Below are 15,954 nucleotides of genomic sequence, written 5' to 3'. Positions count from 1 at the left end.
AAAAACATATAAAAACTGAATATAATTATTTATTAAAGTTAGAATATATAAAAATATTTTTTAATTTATTTTAGATTATTTAATTTCTTATGTGTCAGTATTTCACTTCAAATAACTATAAACTTAGGGATGAAACAAATTGAATTACAAAAATTCAATTTCTTATGTTGTCATGAGTTTAATTTTGTTGTTTGATTATGTTGGATTTTATGAGCCATGTTGCATTGTTTTACATCTATGATTTGGATAATAGCTCCTGGTTGGTTGTAATTTTTTCTTACATTTCAAAATATCTTTCTTGATTAATTAATACTGTGAAATCAAAATTTGAAAAAAAAAAATAATAATTGTATTAAATAATGAAGAAACTAAATAAAGCTTTATAAATAAAACAAAAATCTTACTATTTATGAGTAATAAATACAATGTAATTGTATATTATAAGATAAAACTAAAATTAATATTTTTAAAAACCTGATTTTTTTCATAAAGTATAATAACATTTTGAAATACCTTTCTTGATTAACTAATGAAAAACAAAAAAAATTACTTTAAAACTTTATAAATAAAACAAAAATCTTACTCTTTATGATTAATAAATAAAAACTTTATATTACAATTGTAAACTAATACTAAAATCTACAATTAAAACAAAAAAATTTAAAATTATGGTTTTTCTTAAAAAGTTGATAAATAAAATGATATATGACAGAGTCAACATAAATTTATTAAAATATCATAAATTTTCTAGATTTAGGACAGATAACTACTAGCATTTTATTACCATGGCAGGTGATTTTCATTTGTAGAGCTGCATGTCTCATAGGTATGGTATATTTCTTAAACTATGTTACATAACTATGTTGTGGTGGCAGCAACCTAGACCTTCAAACATCCCCAAGAATTTCTAATGAAATGAGCATAACGCCATTATCAGCATCAAAACGGGAAGATTTGGAAGAAGAAAAGGCGCAGATGGGACAAAATTAATTTTAAGCAAGTTTGCAAGTATTTTTTCTGTCAATTATCTAACTCATGTGATTTGTATACTTATTGGCCTATAACCTGAAAATATCTTTGTCAAACATTTTGTGTGCAAGAAAAAAAATTTCTGTGAAATGCCCACCAAATTCTGATATCACCTGTGCTTTTCGTAAGATCTAGTTTGACAATACAACACTATCTTTGATGCATTATAAAAACCGTTGGTCTATCTAGGCTCGTTTACTTGGGGTGGTCTGTAAATTTTTTAGGAAACCTGAGAAATGTTATTGTTAGATTTTGACCCCAAAGAGTAGAGAATGTAGCGGTGCAGAAGTCTCAAATAACTAAGAGACCATAAGAAATGGTGATTGAACAAATACAGATTTGAATGAGCAGAAAACCATTGCACAGAGGGAGAGAGAGGTCATTGAAAATTCACGTTGCAGAGTTAAAAAATGTATTTTAGGCATTTGATTGGAATGACACTTTTAATTTCAAAACAAGATAATGAACGATGCGAATCATTATATTTAGTGCTTTACTTTAATGATTTTGTTTCTATCTTTTCTATTAGGTTGACTCAGAGTGAGCCATAAAACAAAACTATCTAATCTAAAAAGGAAGTATCTTGAAGAACGGGCGAGTACTGGAGGAGGCAAAGGATTCCAGGGTTTGTTGGGCAACTATGGCAAATAGAGGAGCAAAGATTTCTATTAATGATATACCTATATTTATTTGTTGATAAACCCTTTATCATTTCAACAATAACAACACGTATGTCTTTGCCTGAATTTGGCCTTATTTTTTTGTATGATAAGGATGGTATTTAATTGTCATAATCCTACACATGCAAGTATAGTACGTTCTTTTTCATTCCCAGTTGAGTCATCTTCTATCACCATGGGATGAATTACATGGTTATTTTGGCATCATGGCTTATGACCAGATTCTTGCACTTCTGCTATTGGACATGTACTTATCGTACGACAATTTGATATCGAGAGGATGGGTTGGATGTCAGAGGAAAGATCAGTGAAATTCACTTGAGGCTTTCAATGTCGAACAAGTCATAGATGGAATTAGGGTTCCCAGCTGGAAATAAGTAAGCTACAAATGGTCATGGACTCTAGTAATGAGAACGTTGTATAGACTATACTGAGAAGGAAGACATTTTATTTGGGGATTATACATATAGAATTTTTTGTTTATATATACATATATTTTGATTATTTGTATATTTATGGGTAATTTGTTTTGTTAAGGCTTTTATTTTGTACTACAAAAAAACAAGGAGTTGGCGATGGCTTGGAAGGGTAGGGCTTGCAACAAATTTCTATCAATTGCTTATTTATCTTATCATTTCTCCTTTAGATTTTGGTCACAAATAAGCTTGTGGATAAGGCATAGTGAACTGCTCATCGGAGGCGATGATATAAATTTTTAAATCTTCATTCTTTTTTTGGCTTAGATGTTAAGTTTTTAAGGAAGTAGTTAGAAATACTAGATTTATTTCAATTAGGAAATCCAGCGATTAGCTTAATGAAGGTTTTGGTTATTAGAACTACCTTTCTAATGCGTCTGCAAATTATGAGCACAGAAAAGAAATTTATAGTCATAAAGGGAACTTCAAATTAAATTTGCTAGAAAATCTATTTTGTGTATGGAAATTGTATTAAAACATAATGGGTATTTTGCAATTACTGTCATTACGTTTATTATTGAAGATTGTTAAACAAAATTTTGGTAGAAACTCATTAGAATCCCAATTGCAAGATTTGTACTCTGCATATGACCTCAAACCATGGTAGAACTAGAAACTAATGTAGTCTGGGATTTCTTGTATATGAAAGGAAAGACAAGAAATTGCATAAAATTTATAAGCAAACATTGGAAAATAGGAAAATGTTAAACTCTTAGCAAAAGAATCCACAGATATGTTTACAATCAAAACTTTTAAAGCAAGGTAAAAACCTGTTTAATAGTGCCTGCAATGTTTGACGGTTTATGAAGGTGTTGTCAGCTCTCTCCTACGGCTAGCTATTAGAGCAAACTTTTGGTGCTTGTTGGAAGTGAATCAAAGGGGTGGTTCTTAGAGCTATAAATAAGATGTATACGACGGATATTTTATCACAACAAATATAGATATTTTATTGCAACAGATATTTTATTTTGACAACATATATTTTATTTTAACAGACTGTGTACAGGTGAACCCTACTCTACTCATTGCAGACAATAAATTTGATTTTACCATTAAACCATAAATTTAATTTTATCATTAAACCTCTATGTCACTTCTACGTCTTGTCTAGTAGTAACTCTACACATAGTGAAGGTAAGTCCATTCTGCATTTATAACTAATCGTATGGTTCAACTGCATGGTGCCCTCATTTATAACTAATCTTATATATATTTAATATTACAAATTTGCATAACATAGAAAGAAATTGAATTCTATGTTGCATTTATGTTTTTTTTCTTGATTATTTGATGCTATCAAATCAAATTTGAAAAATTCAACAAAATCTAGAATAATATCAAAAACAAAAAAAACTAATTTTATATTATTATTGTATATTATTATGCAAAACGCAAATGAAATATAAAACTAAATTGAAAATTTCATGTAGAGAAGAAACAAACTTAATATTAAATTTGTAAAAAAAATTTAAAAAATTGTAAATATATAATTAACTATTTACATATTATTTATATATGTCTTATTATAGTATAATATTATATCTAAAATAAAGTTGAATAAAAAATAAATTTAGTATTTATAATTATATTCAATTATAATATAATTTAATATATAATAATAAATTTAATAAAAACCATTAAATAGAAAATATTCTTAAAAATTTAATATCTATATGTAAATCAATTATTTATATATTATAAAATTACTAAAATTTAAAAATAAAATTGAAATAATGTATTATTTATTTATTCTAATCAAATAATTATTATCATTGCTTTAATACTTCATAAATAAAACAAAAAACTTACTATTCATTGCTAGTAAAAAAAAACTAATTTTCTATTATTATTCTATATTATTATGCAAAACGCAAATTAAATATAAAACTAGATTGAAAATTTTATGTAGAGAAGAAACAAACTTAATATTAAATTTGTAAAAAAAAAATTAAAAAAATTTAAAAATTTGTAAATATATAATTAACTATTTGCATAGTATTTATATGTCTTATTATAGTATAATATTATATCTAAAATATACTAAATATTAAGCAAATTATGTAACATTCTAATTTTATATTCTCTGCGAAATGTCATCACATGTGAAAGACAGTATTAGCTTCTCTCTTTTCGACCAACTCGTTCCTCTGTGAAATGTTTATCACGGCTATGGAAACCGTTTTGCAGTTCTGGCGAATGATGTTAGGGCAAATGAATTAAGTCGAGCTAAATCTCGGATCAACAAGCAAGAAGCCTTTTTTGCTAAAACAAAATATCCACTGCTTGTATCGGCTAGGGCTTCCCTTCCTTCGCTCCAAGACAGGGATCAAAAATGGCAACCGGTAAGGCGCCGAAAGAAGGCAAAAAAGAAAGCGAATGGCTTAAAGCGACATCCCAACCCAGGGTGGAAGGAAGGTTCTATAAAACCTAATCGAACAAACAGTCCCACGGCTTCAGCTATCAAAATGTCTGTTGGCAAATCCTCCAAAGATAGCCCCAATGGGATAACCATTGACATTGATTCCCTTACTTTGGATAGGTATCGAATGCATTGCAACAAAAGAATGTTTTTCACACGATGGAAGGGCTGGGGGATCCCGTCTGAACAAATTGCCAACTGGGTAGCGTCTTCCATCAACAACCAAGTAAAAATTGACATCCTCCCTGATCAATTCTTAGCTATTGAATGTGGTAATCAAAATTTTAAAAACTCAGTATTAAATAAGGGTTTGTCCGAGTTTAAGGGCTTAGGGTTTGATTGTTGGGAGTGGCAAACCCTCTTTCATCCTTTGCAGTTAAATTCATGTATGGTTAATAGAGCTATATCTCTCGAAAGAATTCCAATCGAATTAAGAAATAATGACTTCTTAAGAATTTTAGGGAATAAAATAGGCAAATTTGTAGAAGTTAAAAAATCTGCTTTAAGCTTCTTTAACAATCTTATGATTGTCAACATGAATGTAAACATTAAAAACATCGATTCAGTAACACTAAGGTATGAAAACCGGAGTTTACCTCTTGAATTACCCTTCTACAACGGTCCTTTTGAAATGGATAGACCAAGAAAGTCTCCCTCAAAAAATGTTCCCCCTAAATTAATCACTGAACCGAGAGTAGTTCCAATTAAATTTATGGATGGAGGAGGATTCACCATCACAGGTTTTAATAAACTCAGTACTAATCCTCCCTCTCCGGCTCTTTGTTGTCAGAAAGCCCTAATTAAGGTCCCATGTTCTCAATCTCAACCTCCTCTACCGCCTGTCCCTCCCATGGAGGACCCTTATAGAGGGGCTGGTAATTTAGAAGAAGGGGAAATTTGTGAAGAGCTTCCTCAGAATGAGCAATCCGGCATGGTTATGTCACCAGTAGGCTCTTTTACAAAAGATGAGGGCATCTCTACCCAAGACCTAGAAAGGATTCCACAACAATCCCATCAAATCTCCCCAGTTTCAAATATGATAACCCCTCTTGGGGAAAAGGCTAGTCCCTCTTCCCCGGAGGCTGACCTTGTCACAACTAAAGCTTCTAAGGCTGACCAAGTAGCTAAGGAAGTTGATATCATCGCCAACTTTATGGGGGAAGAAGTAGTAAACAACCTCATGGACCAATTGATTGAAGAAATCTGTGATAACGAAGAACTGGAAAGACAGAGAGATCTCCTCATTAACAACCTAGTTAATATTACTAGAGTTAACTTAGATTCAGAGGAATTCTTCATAGCATCAGAGAATGAGGAAAATCAGCATCCTGACACCTTAGGCATTCTCTGCTTGGGCAAAAGCAAAGACTCCCCAGATTGTGCTAAATTCAATAAAAGAAGGGGTAGGATATCCTTAGCCGAATTAAGACTGAAGGATGGAGAAGCTAAGGGTCAATCCAAAATATCAACTCTTTTTAATGTAGGGGAGGGGAAGTACCTCCCCACTGAGCCATGAAAATCATAACTTGGAATGTTAGGGGATTGAATGCCCCTAACAAACAACGCATCTTAAAGCGTTGTATCTCTGTCTCTAAACCTAACTTAATATTAATTCAAGAAACAAAAATGAATGCATCTGAGATTTCTATCTTTGGGCAAACACTGGGGGTTAGACAACTTAATCATTCCCTAGCCTATGGTGCTTCAAGGGGCCTAGCTATCATTTGGGATCCTAGATCCCTTTCGTTCATACCACTAGAGATCCAGTAGAACTGGATAGGAGGAGAAGTTGTAAACCACAATAACAACCTCAGATTTAAACTGATTAATGTCTATGGCCCCATCCAAAACAATGATAAGGTGAAAGTATGGAAGGATATTGAGATCTTTCTTAAAAGTTTCTCGAACGACCTCAGCATCATTGGAGGAGATTTTAATGCCATCACTAAAACCTCAGATAAAAGAGGGGGAAGCAGCAGGCTCCCCCCTTCAGCTATAGATTTCAATCTCTAGATCAATAGGAATTCCCTGCTGGAAATTAAGACAGCAGATAAAGCCTTCACCTGGAACAATAGAAGATTTGGATTTTGTAACATAGCAGAAAAGCTTGATAGGTTTTTTATCCATGGTGGGCTCTCAGGACTGGAGTACTCCTTGAAGGCAGAGCCTCTTCCTTTATCAAGATCAGACCACTTTCCTCTTCAATTAAACTTATTATCAGATTATACCCCAAAAAAATGTCCCTTCAAATTTGAAAATATGTGGTTTAGAGATGATAAATTTCTAAGCTTACTTGAAGAATGGTGGAGTAGCTCCACCTTCTCAGGATCAAAGATGTTTATTGTTGCAAGTAAGCTAAAACTTATAAAACAGAAGCTCTTAGAGTGGAATAGGACCAAATTTGTAACATCTTTGACAAAAAATCATCAATAGAGAACGACCTCAACAGGGTTAATATTGAGGTCATAGAAAGAGGGATGGATGAGCACCTTTTCCTTAAGGAGAAGGCCCTTCTCTCAGATTATGGAAAGATATTAGCCTGTGAGGAAATCTTCTGGAAACAAAAATCCAGAGAGACCTAGCTGAGGGAAGGGGATCGTAATACCAAGTTCTTCCACAATAGCACTAAGCAAAGGAGAGGAGTCAACCGAATTTCTCAAATTATGAACTCCCAGGGTTCCATCCTAACTGAACCAGATATGGTTGCATCTGAAGAAGCTAACTTCTATGAGAATATCCTAAACAATCTTGAAGGCTCTGACCTTAAGGGCCAACTCGACTTCATCAAGAATATCCCGAAACCCATAACCAGTGACCATAACCAAACCCTTCTAAAGAAATTTTCTGTGGAGGAGGTCAAATCGGCCCTTTTCAAAATGAACCCTGACAAAGCTCCGGGTCCAGATGGCTTCCCCGCCAGCTTTTTTCAAAAATGCTGGGATTTTATGGGAACAGAAATCACGGAGGCCTTGGAAGGGGTTAGAAACTCAGGAAAGATTCTTAAAGAAGTCAATAACACCTTTCTCGCCCTCATTCCAAAAAAGGAAAACCCAGAGAGTTTCAATGACTTCAGACCAATTGCTCTATGCAACACTTTGTACAAACTGTTAACTAAAATCTTAGCAACTAGAATCCAAAATCTCCTTCCAGTTATTATTAGTGAGGAACAAACCGGTTTTGTTATGGAAAGATCAATCTATGATGGGGTGATCATTGCCCAGGAAGCTTTGCATTCAGTTCAGCTTAACAAATCACCAAGCATGTTAATCAAATTGGACATCAGTAAAGCTTATGACAAAGTTGATTGGCGCTTCCTCTGCAAATGCCTAGAAGCCTTTGGTTTCTCAAAAACTTGGATCAACCTTATCTTTGAATGCATATCCTCCCCAAGATTCTCTGTTCTAGTTAATGGCTCCCCAGTAGGCTTCTTTAGTAGTTTGAGAGGGCTTAGGTAGGGGGACCCTATATCCCCCTTCCTCTTTATCATTATGGCTGAGGCCCTAGGAAGAGCTATTACGATGGCTAAGAAGATTGGGAAGATTCAAGGCATTCTCATCACTAAAGACCTCCCCCCTTTACCCACCAACAATTTGTGGATGACACAATGCTCTTCGGACATGGTGACTTAGGGGAGGCCCACGCTTTTAAAAATATCCTCAATTCTTACATGAGAGCCTCAGGTCAAGAGGTTAACTTAGCTAAATCTACTATCTTTATGTTCAACATTGAACACCCTCTTGAAAAAGATATTAGTAAAGCTTTGGAAATTAGTATAGGATCCCTTCCTTGCAAATATTTAGGCATCCCCCTTGACAGAGGCAGGAGACCCTCTAATTTATGGAATAACTTAGTGGATAAGATCAAATCCAAAATCAGCTCATGGAAAGGGAAATGGCTTTCCTCGGCGGGCAGAGCTACTTTGGTTAAATCAGTTTTATCAGCTATGCCCATTTTCCAGCTTTCCCTTCAGTGGCTTTCTTCCTCCAAACTTATTGAAATTAACAAGCATCTAAGAAATTTCTTCTAGCAAGGAACTGATAACAACCACAAAATCTCACTTATTTCTTGGGACAAGATATGCTCACCCAAAGAGGACGGGGGTTTAGGCATCAAAAACCCTCGAGTCCAAGGTAGAGCATTGGGGGCAAAGTTGGTATGGAGGTTATTCGGATACCCACATCTTAAATGGGCTAGATTGCTTAACCTCAAGTACCTTAATGGAGATGACCCATCCCAAATTTTCAGGGAATCCAATCCCCCCAGAGGCTACCACCTTTGGAATTTTATGCTGGAGTGTAGGAAGATCATTTCGGACAAGGCTCTCTTTTGGTCAGATTCATGGGGAGGATATAAAGCCATTGAAAACATCCATGACTTCGGGACTACCTGAGCCCTTCTCGAAGCTAATAGAGGCCCCCTGTTAAATAGTTACCTTTCCCCTCTAAAGGAGGGGGCTGGCTGGTAGTGGATCGAAAGGGATGATGAAGTCATTCCGATAGGGGACAAGCTCAAACTCTTGTCCATTCTCAACTCTAGAAACTTTGTCCTAGGTCATGTTAAGGACAAGCTGGTTTGGGCAGGCTCCTTAAATGGAGAATACAATGTCAGTGATGGGTACTCCCACATATCTAATTCAGTTCTAAGACCCAAGGTAGAACTCCCTCTAAATCTGTGTTGGGATAGGATTTGTTTACCTAAGGCAGGCATCTTCTCCTGGCTTGCAATCCAAAGCAAACTCCTCACTGCGGACAAATTCAAGCGTATGGGCTATGAGGGTCCTAGTAGATGCCCCCTTTGTGAAGCCAAGAAAGAGGACACCAATCATATTCTCCTTAACTGTTCCTATGCTCATTAGTGTTGGACTTGGTTTACCAGTAAACTTGAGTGGTCTGCAGCCTTTCCCAATACCATCTTAGGAATACTGAGGGCTTGGCCTCTTCTTAAGAGGGGTTGTCTCTTTGAAGGACTGTGGAAATCTCTCCCATCATCCATAATCTGGGAACTTTGGAAAGAAAGAAACAGGTGCATCTTTAAGAATGAAAAATTAGATGCCCTCAGAGTCATTAATAAAATAGAGTCAGCTGTCACAGAGCTTGTAAATAATAGACTTGCCTCGGGTTCACTTAAAAATGCCTCCATGTCTCACTGGGATGAAAAGATCATAAAACACTGGAAAGGCTTGTCTCTCCCCCCCTTTGTAGGTGAAGGCCCTTCGGCCTGCCTTCAATCTAGAGCATCATGCAGATGGCATCCCCCTGGTAAAGGGTGGTTGAAGTTAAACTTTGATGGGGCTTCTCGGGGCAACCCAGGGCAAGCAGGGATAGGATGTGTTGTGCACAATTGGGAAGGCATGGAAGTAGCATCCCTCACCTCCCCAGCAGGCATTATCACAAACAACTGGGCAGAACTGTTGGCCCTAATGGAAGGTTTGCTTTTATGCAGGAAACTTGAAGCAAGGTGTTTAGAAATTGAGGGTGATTCGGCTATAATTATAAATGCTCTTAGGAAAGGCAGCACTCCCAACTGGAAACTTAATACCCTGTTATCCAAGGCTTTGGATCTATGCAAGGGGTTTGGTAGGGTCACATTTAATCACATTTATAGGGAGGGCAACAAAAGAGCAGACGAGCTCGCTAACTTAGGGGCTGATGGCATCAAACTCCTGTCCTTGCCCTCCTAAGATAATTTTAGCCCTTTCTATCTTCTCTCTCCCCTATCTTTAAGTATAGGGGACGGAAATTCTTTGTTCTATAATCCATTTTCAAATCTAATCCTAGATCCGAGAGGTTCAGATTATCATCTTTATTATAGATATCTTAGTATCCTCGGGCAGGTCTTACCCCTGCAGTTAGACATAGGATAAGATTAGGGTTGTTCCGAGCTTCCCCCAGAATAAAACTATGGGACTATGAATTAACTAAGTATATATCCAGTGGTCTGATTATATATGCAAGTGGATATTTATTCATAGATACAATTTCAATCATACATTCATTCATCAATACAAATAGACAGATGGTTGTCTGGATGCATATAGGCATATATGTATGTATATATTTACATCCACTCATATATTTTCCAAATATGATATATATACTCACTTACATCCTCATACCCGCGGGGTAGGTATATCTATAATCACAAATCCTCATATATATATAAATACATTTCATGTAGAAGTTTTATATATATAATCATATCTATTAAGATCTATAGATATTCAGCCATATATTTCATACTTTTTCAGGCCTGAGATAGATGTCGGACCCATGCAAGCCCACCTTCAGAGTCACCAGAGCCATCTTTTAAATACATATTCATAAATTTCATTTCTTTTAGAATTCCTTCTTTAATTATTTTCATGAGAATATAAACTCATGTAACTTAGATATCTTATACTTATTTATACCGTAGTAAGGCTTCGAGCCCAGGTTAGTCCTTCTTTAGAACCTTCAGAGTCACTACTTAAATATTAACTTTCTAAATAATCTTCGCAGATTCTCCCCTTTATATCTGTCAGTTAGGCTCTAAATTTAAAGATTTTGGTGATATAGGTGTTATCTTTCTCCCTTCTTCGCGGGTAACACATTTAGTTAAATGCGATATAATATGGCTTTAGAATTAGAGGGAGACTTACCCATACATGAAATAAGTTTAGAATTATAAACATAAGCTCATATCCTAGCAAAAGTATATGAAACATGGATATAGAGCTAACCCTATTAATGTATAGATAGCCTCCCGCTAAAACATAAGCCTTTCTAGATATCCATAGCTTTATTATGTGATCTCTATAGATGGCCGACTCTAATAGCCGAATGAATCATTAATGACAACCTATATGTCAGCCACTCTCTCGATCAAAACCTGTTTTGACGGCTAATAGTGAAGGATGAGTAAGGCTGCCGCAGTGATGGGACATTTGAGGCTCGGTGGCGGTAAGGTAATATTAATTACCTCTCGTCTTGGAATTCTCATCCCCTGTTTGATATTTACTACTCAGTAACTGCTCATTATTAAGTTGGTAGAGTGCGAGTCCTTCTTTGGATAGTTGAGAATCCTTCTGCAGAGCAACAATGGATACAACGCTCAGACTAATGGGATTGAGGTGCCAAATGGCCTTTGTGGGTGAAATTAAAGATGAAAGATTGAGAGGTATCTTGGTTCAACAAAACCCTTTGATTTCTGGAGTAGTTATGAAATTCCTAGGGAAGGATTTCATAATGAATGAGGATCGAACCTGAGCTAACTCAAATATCGCTGCTATGTTCCTAGCCTTAGCAATGTATTTCGAAAGAGACAGAGAGGTGGTGGCGAAATTATGCAAGGTCTTCATTAAGGACGTTCTTGGTGAATTGGAACGGGTTCTGGTGAACATAGACGATGATCTCACAGCTCCAAAGCCTCGGGACTATGATGTCCTTCTCAGGAACAACAAACTGGTTCCTCGTTTTCCTGTTGTAGTTATTGAAGACCACAGGACCTTCGAAGCTCTACGCTCTATAAGGAACAGGAACTTCCAATTCCTCTCCTGGATCCTCATGGTAAAGAAACCCCTACGGGAGAAGTGGCTGCAGAATTATCTGGATGCAAAAAATATTACGGTCATCCCTGATCACATGCCCATCCCTCGCTCCCCTAAAGCCTCTGCTGCAGAGACTCCAAGGAGCTCAGAGCCTCACTCCTCTCAAAAGCCAAGAAGGAAAAGTTAATGGCCATTGAAGGGTGCTTCGTTATAGGCAAAGGTCTGGGTATTAGATATAATCTTTGGTTTTTGAGTGATTAAGGAATATTGGAACATTAAGCTTAATGTCCTTTTTGATAATGATTGTAGTATAGGAGATCTCCTTAACTTGATAAGTTTTGAGCTGGTTTTTCGAAGTTATTTTGACTACGAAGACAATGACTTATTTTGCTAGAAGTATACAGGGAAAGCATTTACACTAAAGTAAAATATGGATTATGTATCTTGGTGATGTCTACTTGCCTAAGTTTTTTCTCTTAAGCTTCTAGTCTAAAAATGGAAGTAATTCAGTAATATACATTCATTCAGTAATTTATATTCATATATATATATATATATATATATATACACCTAAAAATAACAATCTTGGTTAGCTTTCTATATCACTGGTTTTTTGAGATATATGTTCACCACTTTTTAGCATTATTCTTACCTCTAAAATGTATGGTTTTAATGGTTTTCTAAAGATGCTAACCATTCAATAGGTATCTTTGTGCTATGCATATGTAGCAAATGTTTATTTAATCCAGTCTTTAGCTTCAGATCTATAAGAAATTTAGAGTCAAGGGTTTATCAGTAATTAAAGGTTATGGTGTCTTTCAATTTTGATTCCTGCAGATTTCCTGAGTCTCTTAAGCTTCAGGGACAAATTTAATGTTTCGACTATAATGGTTTTTGTATGGATATTCCTTTATTGATAGACCCATCATCTCTTACCCAGGGTCCAAAATTACTTTTAGATACCTTTAGACTTTCTCATTCAAAATTTATTCAGTCATTCCAGCATTTGCACCAATATATATATACTCATACATCCTTATATATATATATATATATATATATATATATATATATATATATATATATATATATATATATATATATATATATATATATATATATATATTTCTCGATGTTTTTCAAGCACTCTTGGGGCGGCCTTGTTTATAGTCCCTTCGGACTGTTCATGCCCAAAGCCAAATTTCAACCCTTGAAGTATACCCTCAATCCAACTTCTCACTTTCAATCCTTTAGACCCTCAGCATCATCAAGGTATAATCCCGATAGTAGACTAGGGATAAATCTACAAAAGATCTTCAGGATTGTTTTGGGTCATAACAGAGGTTATTTAGACTCAACCACAGTCTTTAGTGCTGAGACAAATCTATAAGCGGTTTTGAACCCTCAAGACTTAGTCAAGGCTGCCACATTCCTCCTCTTGGTTCTAATGAACCAACAATTCTTAATGTTTGCTTATTACAGTATGTATACATCGGCATTTTATCCAAGAGAAGTCTTTATCAGCCACCTGCTGAATCTCTATTTAGCTATCTTGCATGATAGAATCCTACCTCACCACCCTCTCTGGTATAATCTCAAAGGATAGAAGAAGGGAATGACTGAATCCCATTCACCAACCCTTGTTAGTGCAACCTGGATCCCTTCTCTCTCAGGGACCGCATCCAGGAGCATTAACAAGAGCTGGCAAGTATGGGATTCCTCATGTTTGGACATTAACGAATCTAACTCCTATTGCAGTTCTAAGGACTATTTTTGTATGAATATTCTTTAAAAGACAGGTTTCATAAGATGAGTTTCCATCCATTATGTTGGCTGACTATTACTAACAATCTGCCTAGTGTTTGAGCAACTAACTATGCAGGCCAAACAGGCAGAATTCGTGCAAACATGGAACTATTCAATCAGAGATCATCTACAGAGCTAAAAGATGGAGGCTAAAGAATAATGACATCTTTTATTTGAAAATGGCAAATAAGGGCTTGTAAAGGAGGGGTAACATAAAAACACCCCTCCTGATTTCCCCGGCCCGGGGTCTCTTTGGTTTATGTGGTGGTTGTACCAAAAATTGGAATTATTGTTTATTATGTTGGACTATGGTCCTAGGCAAGGCCGGAGGTTTTCTCGCCTCCACTCTTTCCTACCGGCACCCGCACGAGTGGAGAGTTGTATTGTAACTTTAAAATAATTAATAAAATTCTTGGCCTCAGCCTCTTACCGATCAAAAAATATATATATTATATCTAAAATAAAGTTGAATAAAAAATATATTTAGTATTTATAATTATATTCAATTATAATATAATTTAATATATAATAATAAATTTAATAAAAAATATTAAATAAAAAATATTCTTCAAAATTTAATATCTATATGTAAATCAATTATTTATATATTACATAATTACTAAAATTTAAAAATAAAATCGAAATAATATATTATTTATTTATTCTAATCAAATAATTATTATCAAAAGCCTAAAAATTAAAATAAAATATTTAAAATTCTAAATATAACGCATAGCAATATTTAATGACAAAGTCATGTCATCATTTGGCGTGTTTGGCAGGAGAAAAAGCCATCATGCGCTTCGAGTTCCTCGAAAGCTCCGCCTATTCAGACACACTTTTGGCCACAACTCTGTTCGTTTCTACTTTCTGTTTTGGGGAATGCAGCTATATTTTTACTGGGATTCTATGTGTGCGTTGGTTTCAATGCACTTCATTCGGTCTCCTTTCCCGCCATCCACCATGTTCTAAAAAAACTCCTCACGGTATTTCTCTTTCTAAATCGTACAACGAAATTATCGTCTCCAACTTTAATTTTGTACAATTTTACGGAGCTGCTATATGTCTAATGTCAGTCATGTGAGTTCGTATGTCTGTCTTAACAATTTGTATCTATTTCTGTGAAATAACGTTCCTTCTGTTTCGGGAGAACATCTGCTTTTTGTTGCAGGAAGCCAAAACATATTTAAGATATTGCAGAGTTTTCCTGGAATTACACCATTTGACAAGAAAACAGATGTAGGAAAAACTTGGTGAGAAAACCCTAGGAGCTCGAAACCGGTGCATTCGAGCTATCACTCCCGCCTAGTTAGTTTGTGCCAATTATAGCTAGCCCGCCATGAAGAACCACTTCTTTAAGAATTTGTGCCCATAAATATTGGGGGATACGTGCTATAGTACGAAAGAGTGGCAGAGTTCAAAGACAACCATTCATACTTTTATAGGTATCTGTTTGCTATTTTTTACGTCTTGTCGTTCACTTTTTTTCTCACGGCTCTTGGCGTTTCTTCGTTGTCAGAGTTATTTTCTCACGGCTCTTTGCATTTCTTCGTTGTCAGAGTTATAGTCTATTGTTGTCATGTCAAAGTAAAAGATGCAAACTGTCTTCAAACTCTTCTAAAGGTGACGATCATCCCGATCGTCTTACAGGCCTTCACTTAGCATGTCCACTGTTGATAGACAAAATAAGCTCAGTGCATTTCATAGTAGGGGACACCTTCGGCATAGTAACCCATTCAATTTAAAGAAAATCGTATTCACTCTTCTCAAAGTCAACCCATGTTCAATAGTGTTGAAAAACTAATTTGGTCACTAAATTACTCAAATACTTATTCATATAACCATTAATCAAACACCCCTTTTATTTTCCTCGGAACAATTTCACTTTTGCATTCACATTTAATGATATTCAAACCATGTTTGTTTTAGGAAGATTCATCTATACAAGGTGGTCATTGAAGAGACACCAATATCAAGTCACTTTGCTACATTGACGACTAAGTAATATTAGCAGTTAAG

This window comes from Cryptomeria japonica, chromosome 11 (assembly GCF_030272615.1).
Source record: "Cryptomeria japonica chromosome 11, Sugi_1.0, whole genome shotgun sequence".
Classification (NCBI taxonomy): domain Eukaryota; kingdom Viridiplantae; phylum Streptophyta; class Pinopsida; order Cupressales; family Cupressaceae; genus Cryptomeria; species Cryptomeria japonica.
The sequence above is the reverse complement of the archived record's forward strand: the minus strand, read 5'-3'. Positions refer to the sequence as shown.